This window comes from Physcomitrium patens, chromosome 1, assembly GCF_059467195.1.
Source record: "Physcomitrium patens ecotype Gransden chromosome 1, ASM5946719v1, whole genome shotgun sequence".
NCBI lineage: Eukaryota > Viridiplantae > Streptophyta > Bryopsida > Funariales > Funariaceae > Physcomitrium > Physcomitrium patens.
In genome coordinates, this window is record NC_143410.1 from 6,679,916 (window position 1) to 6,692,942 (window position 13,027).

General features: G+C 27.9%; 1 long non-coding RNA gene across 1 annotated transcript; it reads right to left on the reverse strand.

Moving 5' to 3' along the window:
* Window positions 1-8,941: 8,941 nt before the first annotated feature.
* LOC141046247 (uncharacterized) lies at window positions 8,942-10,135 on the reverse strand. Its single transcript, XR_012219020.1, has 3 exons — window positions 9,841-10,135; window positions 9,497-9,532; window positions 8,942-9,078 (listed from the first exon to the last, which is right to left on the reverse strand). It is a non-coding gene; the product is annotated as an uncharacterized LOC141046247 (long non-coding RNA).
* Window positions 10,136-13,027: the final 2,892 nt, after the last annotated feature.

The following is a 13,027-nucleotide window of genomic DNA, read 5'->3' on the forward strand; positions in this document are numbered from 1 at the left end:
AATTAAGAAAAATAAATTTTTACATGTAAAAGTCATTGATGGTCGTTTTTTTTTTCTTTAGAGACATTACTCATAGAATAGTTTCTTTAGATATAGCAAATAAAGATCATAATAGTTAAGTAATATTTAATGTTATTAAATCTTTATCCACCTCAATTATTTAAGGATTATTGTGGCTAAAAAAGAATAATCCTCAAATAGACTAAACTTCTTATAATCTTGATTTTTCTTTTAGTTTAATCAAAGATCTTACTTATCAAGTAGAAACTGTGAAGGACATGAATCTTAAAGAAAGAGAATCCTCAATACACTCTTCTATCACTAAAGAGAAGTAGAAAGTCACTCAAAAGGTGATATAATATTAACTAGAATGGCTATTGCCAAAAATAAGAAAGACTAGAAAGTCTTGAAATAAGACTAAGACTAAAAAAGCATTGATGAAAGTAAAAAAAGCTTCATTCTAACCTCCATATATACTATTTAACTAAGAGCTACATGGCGATGTCTTATAGGACCTCCAACATGTGTTGACTTTGCTAGCCACATGTCTTATCTTGCAAGGCAAGTTATCTTTGTATGCGCCACGTAGTTGGCTTGTTCCACAAGTTATTATACAGAGATAACTTGTTCTATAAGCTATCAATATTTAGTTAGCTTTTTGGCCAAGTTTCTAACCTACAAACACATCTAAAGTCAAAACTACCTCTATAAAGCTTCTAAGAAGCTTCTCTAAAAGACTTTATGAAATTATTCTATATTTATTTACTTCTAATTAATCATATAAGTAACTATTGAGGTAAATATATATGTTTGTGACAAAAACTCATAAGCCCAATATAACCAAACTTTGTTTATAGATGTAAGAGCTTTCATCCATGGTACAAAAGAAGAAACAATTTTTGCTAAATATGCCATACATATTTTAAAAAAAAGACAAAATACTTCAAGTGACATTCTAAAGAAGTGTCAAGATTATCAAGATATTTTTGAATAGAAGAATACAAATATTCTTTCAAAGAATTGTTTCTATAATTGTTCTATTGATTTTCAAGATAAAGTTCAACTACCATTTTGATCAATCTATATTTTATTGCAATATGGATTTGTTGCACTCAAAAAGTACATTGAGAAGAATTTGACTAAAAACTTTATATATCATTCTAAATTTTTAGCAAAAATTCCTATCTTATTTGTGATACAAAAAGATGGATCTTTAGAAATATGTATAGATTATCAAAGACTTAATAAGATTATCATTAAAAATAGGTATCTTCTATCTTTAATTTCAAGACTTCTTCATGAATTGAATTAAGAAAAGATCTATACAATAATAGATTTATAAAAGGCATATAATCTGGTATACATCAAAAAAAGAGATCAATAAAAAATTATATTTTAAACTAGATATAAACATTTTGAATATAATATCATATCTTTTGGACTCATGAATGCATTAGTTGCATTTCAATATTTAATAAATGATGTATTTTATGAATTTCTTAATGATTTTATTATTTTTTATTTAGATAATATTTTTTTCTACTTTAGGAATATAAAAGAACATGAACTTCATATTCATTTTATATTACAAAAATTAAGAGATGTAAGATAATATGCTAAGATAGAAAAGTATATATTTTATACTACTTAAGTTGACTTTTTAGAATATATCATTTCAAACAATAGCCTTACAATAGATCTTATGAAGAAGTTATAATTTCTCTTATACCTATGACATGTAAAGACAAACTTAAGTCGAATAAAGAAGTTGAAGCATCTTTTAAAGCCTTGAAGATAATATTTACTTCTACACCAATTTTATATTGTATTAATTCTTTTAGAGCATTCTATATAGAAATAAATCCATCAAATTTTGCTATGAGTGAAATCTTGTCACAAATGGAAGCAAATGACAAGCTCCATCAAATAGCTTTTCATTTGAGGAAATATTTATTAACCAAAATTAATTATGAAATCCATGAAAAAAAACTTCTTGCAATTGTGGATTTATTTTAAGAATAGCACCATTAATTAAAAGTCACATTCAATCCAATCATCGTATATACAAATTATAAGAATATTTAGTACTTCATGTTAGCACATATTTTGAATAATTGCCAAATCCATTGAAGCATGTCTTTATTAAGGTTTGATTTTGTGATCAATTATCAACTCAAAAAATAATAAATTTTAATAGACACTCTTCATAGACATTCTTATCTTGTATCAAAAAAAGGAGATATAACTTTTGGTCAACAAAAAATAGTTCTCTTGAAGCTAAAGAATTTTCACCTTCAAGCAATAAAATCTACATCAATTTTTGATTAAATCTATCTTAAGCAAGTTAAATCAAATATGTCCTTTGATCTTTTTCTTCATAGAATTAAGATTAATTCTTCTAAATTTTATTATACTTCTAGGTTCAAGTTCAAAAATAATCTACTCTATTTCTAAGAACAATTACATATTTTAGAAGACAAAGAATAATTACATGTCATTCAAGGTCATCACAACTTTCTAATATGTAGACATTTTTTATACAACAAGTCTTTGGAATTAATATTTAGAGATTTTTAGTAGAGTCAAATGTGGAAGGCATTCAAAAGCTTTGTATAATTATGCAACATTTGTTCATGATCAAAAATTGCTTGTCATTGATCTTGTAGACTTCTTTAACTATTATCTATTCAAAAACAATCATGATCTTCTATTTTATGGATTTTATTACAGATCTTTCAATTTCAAGTTTATATGATTCTATATTTGTGATAGATTGTTTTAAAAAATGGCATGTTTTTTATTATATACAAAATCTATTATTAATGAAAAATAGCTAAGCTTTTGTTGATAACATCTATTGCTATTAAAGATTATGCAAGGATATTATAAAAAATAAGAAGTTTCAATTTATATCAAGATTTTAAAAAATTCTTTTTAAAAATTAAAAAGTGGATACAAAACTCTCTTTGACTTTTCATCTTTAAACCAATGAATATATAAAGCATGTAAATCAAGTTTTGAAGCAATATTTGAGGTATACCATTAACTACCAAGAAAATAATTGGACAATTCTTTTATCATTGGAAAATTTTGCTTATAATATTATGATATATCTTTCTACAAAATAAACATCTTTCTTTACTAATTATAATTATCATCCATAATTTGATATTTTTGACTTCTTAAAGATTGATAATTGTACAGCAAAAGATTTGGTTAATCATTTATTTGATCTATATTCAAAAATAAAGACACAAATAAAAGAAATTTAAAAATGATAAAAGAACAATATAAATGCCTATCTCAAGAAACAACTTCAATTCCATATTGGCAATAAGGTATGATTATTTTATCACAATATCAAGATAATTGCTATTACAATCAGTTGGATTATTGTAGGCTTTGACCATTTCTTATTTGTGAATAAGTCAATCCTATTCTTTATCAATTATATCTACTAGAGTATATGAAGATTTATCTTATATTCCATGTATCTTTTTTTGAGCCACATAAGATAATAAACATATCAAGAAGAAGAAAAATGCCACCTTTTCTTATAATAGTGAATAATAATCAAGAGTTCAAGGTGGAAGGGATCTTAGACTCAAAGTAATATCAAAATAGAATAGAATATCTTATTTATTAGTACATATATGATATTAATGAACACATATGGGAGCGAGCTAAGAATCTTGTAAATGTAGTAAAGAAGGTTTATATTTTTTTATTGAAAACATCTATTAAAACCGAAATGAATAATAGTAAATCTTTGTTATAAAAGAAATAATATCTAAAAAAAATAAAATTCTATCTTCTATCATTGTTTGTAGTTTCTATATATTTATGGCATTAAGAAGGTAAAAAATCAACAACTAGGAAATTCAACTCGATAGCTATCATTTGCAGTCTTATTGAACAGGACATAGCAATTGTCTCAATTTTTAAAACAACACAATAGAAATAAAGATCCTCAAAATTGACATGTTCTTTTTCAAATAGATTGTAAGATAGAACATTTTTGGTATCTTAAACTTAGAAGAGACTTTTGAAGTTTTGTTATTTTATTGGAGATAAGAACAACTTCTGCCATTATTCCAAATATTTTATTTAAAGGGAGTTACAAAGGTCTTAAAAATGATCAAATAATATAGTGATCTTCTTGCCCTGATATGAAATATTGTCAATGAATGATAGGACCTTTCAACTACCTTTGAAGGAAATAAAGATTAAAATTTATAACAAATACAATTTGTTGTATTTTGGACTTTTTCAACATATGATGATTGTTTGTCATAGAACTCGCTCCTAAAAGAAAGGATAATATCATAGACATACATATTTACTTAGATTAGAAGTGTTACGTAGAAAATAATTATATGTAGATTTAATATTATCTTGTGAAAAAGCTTTTTAGAAGCTTCATAGATGTGTATTTGATTTTTTACATGTTTATAGTTGATTGATAGGTTAAAAACCTTGCCAAAAAGTTAGGTATGTATTGTACATGTGGATAGCTTATAATACAAGCTAAGAATATGGCATACATATAAGAAACTTGTCTTGCAAGTTAAGACACATGTCTTGCAAATTGGACATATGTTGGAAGTTCTATAGAACATTGTCACATAATTCCTAGTTAGATAGTATATATGGAAGTAAGAATGAAGTCCTCGTCATTCTTATCAACGCCTTTCTAATTCTTAGTCTTGTTTTAAGACTTTTTAGTCTTATTATCTTTAATAATAGCCATTGTAGTTAAATACTATACAATCGAGTTATTTTTTAGTCTTTTTGAATGACAAAAGAATTTATTGAACTTTTAGTTCTTTAATATTTATATTTTTGGCACATACTCACAATGAATAGATATATTTTCAAAGGTCTTAGGACTTATTAATTTTATTAGCAATAGAAAATTAACTAGACTAAAGAAAGTACTAACTTAGACATATAAAATTTGAAAGACCTTGAATGTAGAAAAAGCCTAAATGTTAATCTAACTTAGTTTTTTTGCTATAAAATTCCTTTGATCTTTTACATAGTCTTAAGCTTTTTTATCATATGCTTCTATAAATCTTAATTTGATCTTATACTTTTGCCACAATATAAACATTCATAGCATGTATCTGCAATAAACAATATAAGATTTTATTGATAATGCTTTTGAAGAAAACCTTGAACTATAAAGCTTCTCTTAATTGAACTGTAGGAGGAGCATCTACCTTAATCAAAAAATCTTCTTTACTTTCTTCACAACTTTCATACAACAAATCACAACATCAACTAAGAAGAAACAAAACTAAATATTGATTTACAAATGCGACAAAGAATCACTCTTATGAACCATATTCAAGAATAAGAAGCTTGAATTAAATAAAATAAAATAAAAAACAATAACGTAAAGTGAGTTGGCAAAGAAGAATAGTAAACATTGAAATTAAAAATAAAAACACAATTAGACTTACCAACTTCAATTCTTTGACTATGACTTGCAACTGTGTAAGTACTTTGAATGGAGCAATATGATGGCATGCCATTCAAAAATGACAACATGAGCTCAAATTAAAGGAAGGTATTAGTAATATCCAACCTATGATCTTATACATCTACCAGATATCCCATGTCCATTTGCATTAGGATTATATTAAAAACAATTATCCTAATGCAACTTTGCTATAGCGAGTAAACTTTCAACATGTAGAAAATGCTTTGTTTTCAAATAAAATTTCACATCTTGAGTACATATTAGCAACAAATCATTTTAACAAACTTATGGAGTTTAATCCAATTAATATATATATAAACAATATCATTACAAAAAACATGGTGAATGATATCAAAAAGTCATAAAAAGCTTTTAAGTATATTTAACTTTTATAGATTTCGTTTGATATTATTTTTTAATCAATGAATATGTAAAGTTCTTTTAAATTTAAATTAAAAAAACGTCTAATTTATATTCTTTTTTAAAATAAATAGTCTCAAAGTTACTTGTTGAAGTTGATCTTTTCCAAATAATACACAAAAAATAAAATACAAAACACTAAATTGATTGTAGATTATCTCATATCAAATTCTTTAGTATTCCTGTATTGTGAGTGTTTTAATTAAATAAAATGTGTGTTGTAATGAATAATGATGGTTTAATTCATTGAAAGATTCATATCACTTGTGTAAAGTAATATATACATTTATGAACTTCGGTTGATTATTCAATACTATAATTATTTTATCATTTTTTGAAATTTTGGAGAAAATATTGTAATCTCCAGCTGGTAAATCGTAATGAAATATTTTTTAAATGTAAAAATACATGGACTTTAATATCAAAAAGCTTGATCATGACAGACTTTAAAAAAAAATAAAAAAATAAAATAAAAATATTTTAGTATTTTCATTAGTATTATCATGTCATCTCAATTTTATTTTATTTTTTATTTTTTTGCACAGTAAGTGATATGAATCTTTCAATGAATTAAACCATTTAAAAACAATGAATATAAATGAATAAAGCAGGTATCATTTATATTCCTTGTTTTTAAATTTTAAAATCAAAACTGGACATTTGGTACATTTAAGCATAAAGTAGAGTATCAATTCTTACAACAATTGGATTTGCCCATTATTTCTTTCACTTTGTTCATGTGTAATTTGAGGTGATGTAATTTATCTACCATATATTTTTGTTTAAAATCTTTTTAGATTATGTGTATAATTGACAAATTATTTATTTTGGTATATTTGTTGCATGAATCATCATCTCCTAGTAGTTAAATAATCCCCAAAATAAAACTCTACAAGCTAATTTTGCAAAAGTTTTCATTTCGAGTTTCTAATTATACTTTCCATCAAGGTTTTTGAATGAATCTTCCACCTCATTGTGCATGTGAAGTACTGTAAGCCTTGCAACTTTTTATGTGTCGCTGCTGGAAAGAATTGAAACTCTAATACGATGATTCCAAATTATTCTGAAGAAGTTGATAATTCATTAATCATCACAATAATCCTGATCAATATTTTAAAATTTTATTATTGAATATTACATTCTAAAATTATAAATCTGAGTTGTGTGTAATGAAAAATATTCTAATATTGTGTGTATTTACCTGAGCAATTACATATCAACAATCAAATCCAAAGTTTTATTATTATTATTATTATTATTAGGTTTAAAAATTTTAAAATAAAAATATATTTTCCCAAAAATATTGATAAACTACACGATGCACAAAGGGAAAAAAAATAAAAATAAAAATAAAAAAATGAAAAGTTTGATGATTACATCAGCATGTGGGTTAAAAACAAATTGAGTATTTGATATGATTTGTTGTAGGACATGTTTTTTAAACTATGGAGACCTAAATTTGATTGTTGAAGTTTCCACTTAAAATTAGACTAGATTTTGAAGGCCCAGTGTTAAATCATATCTTAAATTATTTGAACTTGTCTAATTAAAATGTGAATTCTATCAGGCTCATACGCACTTGGACACCTCTGTTGGAACCCCACAAACCCTGGGTTTATCGGGACAGGATCATTCATCCACTGAGTCCCCTCCCCACATTCGTCTTGCAATCAGATCTCGTCATCTTCAACCTGCGAGACCTTAAACCCTAGAAAAACCCTAATCTCCCAAGGCTTCACTGCAAGATTGAAACGTCGACGCCCGTAATGGTTGCTGAAGAATGCCTCGGAGGTCTGGGCGGCGCCTCGCTTCTCTGCCAGCGACGATGAGCGCTTGTTCTTCTCCTGTAGTTATTTGTGCAACGTCCCCCGACGGCCAGTTATATGTGCTCTCCACGGCTTAGGTTCTATTGTCGAGGTTCACGCTTGTCCGATGCTGTTACACATTTTCTCTGGTTGTTTGTATCTCCTGGAATTGGTTGGCCTGGAAGGTGTAATGCGTCTATGTCGGCTGCCCAAAGTTAGTGTCAGGTCTACAGGCTCGCCCGGTATTAGTTTTCTGGGATGCGATTGACGTTTCGCTCGTGATGTTCGGGTTTGAATGTCTAGGTTCATGATTTGGATATCCTCTTACGTTCATGTCGAGGTTTTGTGGGTTACTGCTCTATGTAGTTCGTATTTAATGACATGATTCGAGCTGTCGATGCATAGCATTGTGTTGCACCGCAATATCGCAAGTACTTATATGGCGTAAGTATTGAGGTGGTCTGTCGTATGTTTCCAGATGTAGTGGTCGAATTACTCTCCATTCAATTCGTGTAGACGTGAGTGGTGATGCCAATCAAGTTGGGTGGCCCTTCCACGGTGCGGGTAACTGATACTTTTTAACTTTTCGTCTCTAAAGATGAACCCCCATGGTTTGCAAGGGTGTTTATAACTTCTGTCTTCAGTCATGGATCAAGCGCAAGCATGATGAAACGCACTGGGCACCGAGTGGTACACATCAATGTGTGTCCATGAGAGATATGCTTTGGGCCTAGAAAACCCTTTTCTGACTTGTGCTCATACAATATGCGTTTAAATTGTTTAGCTGTCGCTTTGAGTTATGTAGGTCGTCAAAACAAACTCACGCATTATTGCTTCAGTTTATCCCGTGTCGTCAGGTTCACCCTCGTGAACCACTTCGGTCGTTTACGTATTGTCAATTGGTGTTCCGTCAACTTGTTACGTTTTGCATCTCGAGGAGGAAGAAACGCACTGGGCACCGAGTGACTCACGCAAAGCTTGAGTCTATGAGAGAAATGCTACGGGCCTAGAAAACCTATTTCTGACTCGATCGTAGAATTATTCCGATTGAATTCCTTGCTTCTCAGAAACTAGTTGATATGGTTGATGTTTGCACGGAGGAAGAGACGCACTGGGTACCGAGGGATACAAGTATCTTGTGTTCATGAGAGAAGTGCTACGGGCTTAGAAAAACACTTTCCGACTTGCACTTTCCACATGTCGCCTTTCCAATTGCTAGTTTTCTAGGGGATTAATTTTTCCTATTTCTGGTTGCATGTGTCACATATCCCTTTGTTTGGCACATTATAGAGATGAACCCGGTCTTCTCGAAAGTTAACGTGATTTCTTGCAAAGTTTACACCACAGCTGATTGTTATCCTCTTGCTCCTGGGCATTTGTTTGTGTCAGCAGCAAGTGATTGCACATCTTTATCTGGGTGTGAACGGGACATCCTACTGTCCAGGGTTTAACACTACTCTGAAATGAAATACTCATCTTAATACTAGTGAGGGAAAAATCCTGTTAATATCAAATCGTACACTACTTTCTCAATGCGAAGCCTTAAGAGACGAAGGTAAACACAAATGCCCATCACTATGACTATCACAGGAAAGAGGTGGTTATTACTCTGAGACTATAGCACACCTATTTGATACTCAGCAGTTAACAAGCGAAAAAGACGTTAGCAACGCGTATGGAAGAGCATTTTCTATGACCATGCGATGTGTACAATGAATTGTTTGAAGCGCAGGACACTAAACCCGTCAAATACCTAATACGAACACATGAGTTAGTGAAGATTTACCAGGGATATCGCCATTTGAAGTGTTAAAGACGCACCCTGGCATGAAAAGTCTTGAGTTAACCAACATTCTGTGCAAGAAATCTGAAAGAGACTCGCTACATGCCAATTGTTATCTCGTGCTGACTTTGTTGGTAAATCGTAGTTGAAAGAAAACTAGACACTGGATCGATCATAATGTCAAATATTTTTTGGAGACTTTGAGAAATTAAATTTAATTTTAACAAGGCTAAGTCACAATTATGATTTTAGAAGACATGTGCATTCATAATGATACTAATCAATAAAGTCAGTTGAAAAAGTGTTTAATATGAACTTCACATAGATTGTATATTACAGAGTATTACCTGACAACAATTTGATACATTGGAGTTAACAAAGAGAGGCCATAGAACAAAAGTCTTACGAAGATTCCACTTGGTGAAGAAATATTCTTCCTTCGAAACCTATGCCATTAAAGATTGTATTCACGGAAAGGGTGCCATGAAATGGACTGAATTGTTCTGTACTGCTGAGTTTAAATATGTCAACATATACACATAACTTGATTCTAACAAGAATGTCAAACATTAAACAAATTGTTCACTTTACTCTGAACGATTGTTACAGCAATTTTAGATTTTTTTATTTCTATTTTTAATATTTTGTAAAATTCACATCTTGAAAGTGGGATTTGTGCAAATTTCAAGAGACAACCCTATTATAGAGGTATGCTTCTCAATTTTAGTCAATTAAATATTTTAAAAGTTGTGACCTTTTGTGTTCTCTCTTAAGTGTAAAGATCCTTGAAGCATGAAGATCATAAGAGATGTAATTTTAGAACAAAACATAATGGGCAAGTAAAGTTGCTCCTAAAATGCAATAGGTTACAAATCCACAACAACAATGTGGTGGTTGCAACAAGATGTTAGGATAACTTTCTAGAAATAAAAAGATTCAAGATCCAATCATTAAGTTGTAAGTTAATTTGAAGTTCTAAGTTGCAAGTTATTTGAACACAACTTTCTAAAAGTAAAAAAACTTGTAAAACAAATTTTAACAATCACATGGATGTTAGCATGATGGATGACATCAAAAGTTTTTTAGCAAAAAGTGGAAAAATAGGTCACTATATGTCAATATAGTAAGAAATCATCTAAAGTTGAGACAACAAAAACTATCGGTAACTAGCTATAGCACCATTGCAAAGTAGTAGAATAGAAGTAGTGATTAGGAAAATTTTGGGTATTATAAATACCTTTTGAGGGACATACTTACTTTTTTCTTTTTCTTTTTTTCTTTTTCTTTTTTTCTTTTTTTTTTAGATTTAAATTTTTTGCAATCTATATAATAAATATAACAAGTTATTTTGTAAAGTATTTCCACTAGGAAAAATCATATACTATTTTTGTTGGAATGGATAAAAAAGAAAGTATTAATTCATTAAGTTTAGATTATTCCTAAGCTTGGTGGTATTTGTGTAAAAGTTCCATATCAAAAAATATATATATATTTGTTTTAGATGTATTAGTATTTCACTGTTACTATTCCATGACGTGTTTTTAACCATTACTATCTATGAGCACATAATGGCACATCTATAAAACTTTGAATATCTATATTTTTTTTAAAAAAAAAATTGAAAGCTTCTTATAGAAGATACTATATTTCTAGCATGGTTGTAATTACTTTTATTATATTATTAAGGATATTAATATGTTTGTAATTACTTTTATTTATTTAAATAATATAAATATTTATTATATTATCATTTTCTTAAAATAAAAAGTTCCTTCAAGAACAATCAAATTTATTTCATAAATTAATTAAGTACAAGATCCATCAATTGGTATTTATAAAAAATTTTAATCTTTGATTAATTTTAAAGATGATTTTATCACAAACATATATATTTATTCCAATATTTATCTATATGATTAAGTAGAAGTAGATAAAAGTATATTAATTTCATAATATCTTTTAGAAAAGCTTCTAAGAAGCTTTATAGATGCTGTTTTGAGTTTATACATGTTTATAGTTAATTAATAGGCTAAAAACTTGGTCAATAAGTTAGCAACATAACACACGTATTAGTAGCTTGTGGAACAAGCTAACTATGTGGTGTACATATAGATAATTTGCGTTGCAAGTTAAATCTTGTATCTAGCAAAGTCAACACATGTTGGAGGTCCTATAAAATATCACCATATAGCTCTTAATTAGAGAGTATATATGGAGGCAAGAATGAAGACTTCTTCACTCTTGTTAATGCCTTTCTAATCCTTAGTCATGTTTCAAGACTTTCTAAACTTCTTGTCATTAGAAATAGCCATTTTAATTCAATATATTATCATATTTGAGTGATTTCTTAGTCTTTTTGAATGATACAAGAATATATTGAGGATTTCTTTCTTTGAGATTCATATCCTTAATTGATTGATGAGTCTCTTCAACCATCAATAATGTCCCAAATAATGATAGAAAGATTATTATATTATTTCATCATTTTTAAGACCTTTAAGCAACATATTTTGCATTCCATTAGATGTAATATTCACTTCTAATAGTATTACAAAGTATCAAGAGTCTCTTCTAAGCTCTTTGTATCAAATTCATTATATCTTACGATCGATTTGAAGAAGAACATGCTTTTTTTGAAGATCTTTATTATAAGACAATCTAAGTGCTTATTTATTTTTTTAAAGTAACAATTCATGAAATAAATTTTCTACTTATTAATTTTATATGTTGTAAAGAAGTTTTACAAATTAATCATTAAAATTATTTCTCCTTCATTTATGCCATTATATTATCAATTATTGGTATTTAATTTTGATAGATTTCATCAATTAAAAAAATAGTAATAATTTATAATGCATTTATAAGATTCTTGAATAGCTTTTATGTAAATTCACTCATGTCATATTTGTACAAAGATGTTTTAATTTATTTTTAGCACTATCTTAAATTTAAGACTTCTTCAACTTCAACCTCTTTATTGGTATCTATTTGGATAAAATATGGTAGTAATTTCTTCCTTTTTAGTATGTTGATTGTAATATAAAGCTTTACAAAAGGTATGTAGAATATATGATGGACCTTCATTAAATATAGTCATGACAATTGATATGATTTTCTATGAAAAATTTGTGATAGTTTTTTTGCTTATGAGTCTTCTTAAGATATATCTTAATTATTAAATAAATATCTACCATTCTACTTGTAAATTCTTTGCTATTGGTTTTTTAATTTTAAAAATCAAAAGTATTAAATTAAAGATGATAACCACAATTAACATGAAAATAAAGTTTATTGAGTAGAAGAATATTACATCTTCACATCAAATATTTAAAATTCTTATGATTTATATAAATTTTGATTGAATCGAAATTATATTCTAAATATAGATTCTATTATTTAGAAAAAAAATAAAACCTTTATTTATATTAAATCTTATAATTAATCCTAACTTTTGAAAAAATTTTGGATAAGGGAAAATAAGATAAATACTATCATCTATATCTATTTTTGATAGAATTGTATATATTAAAAAAT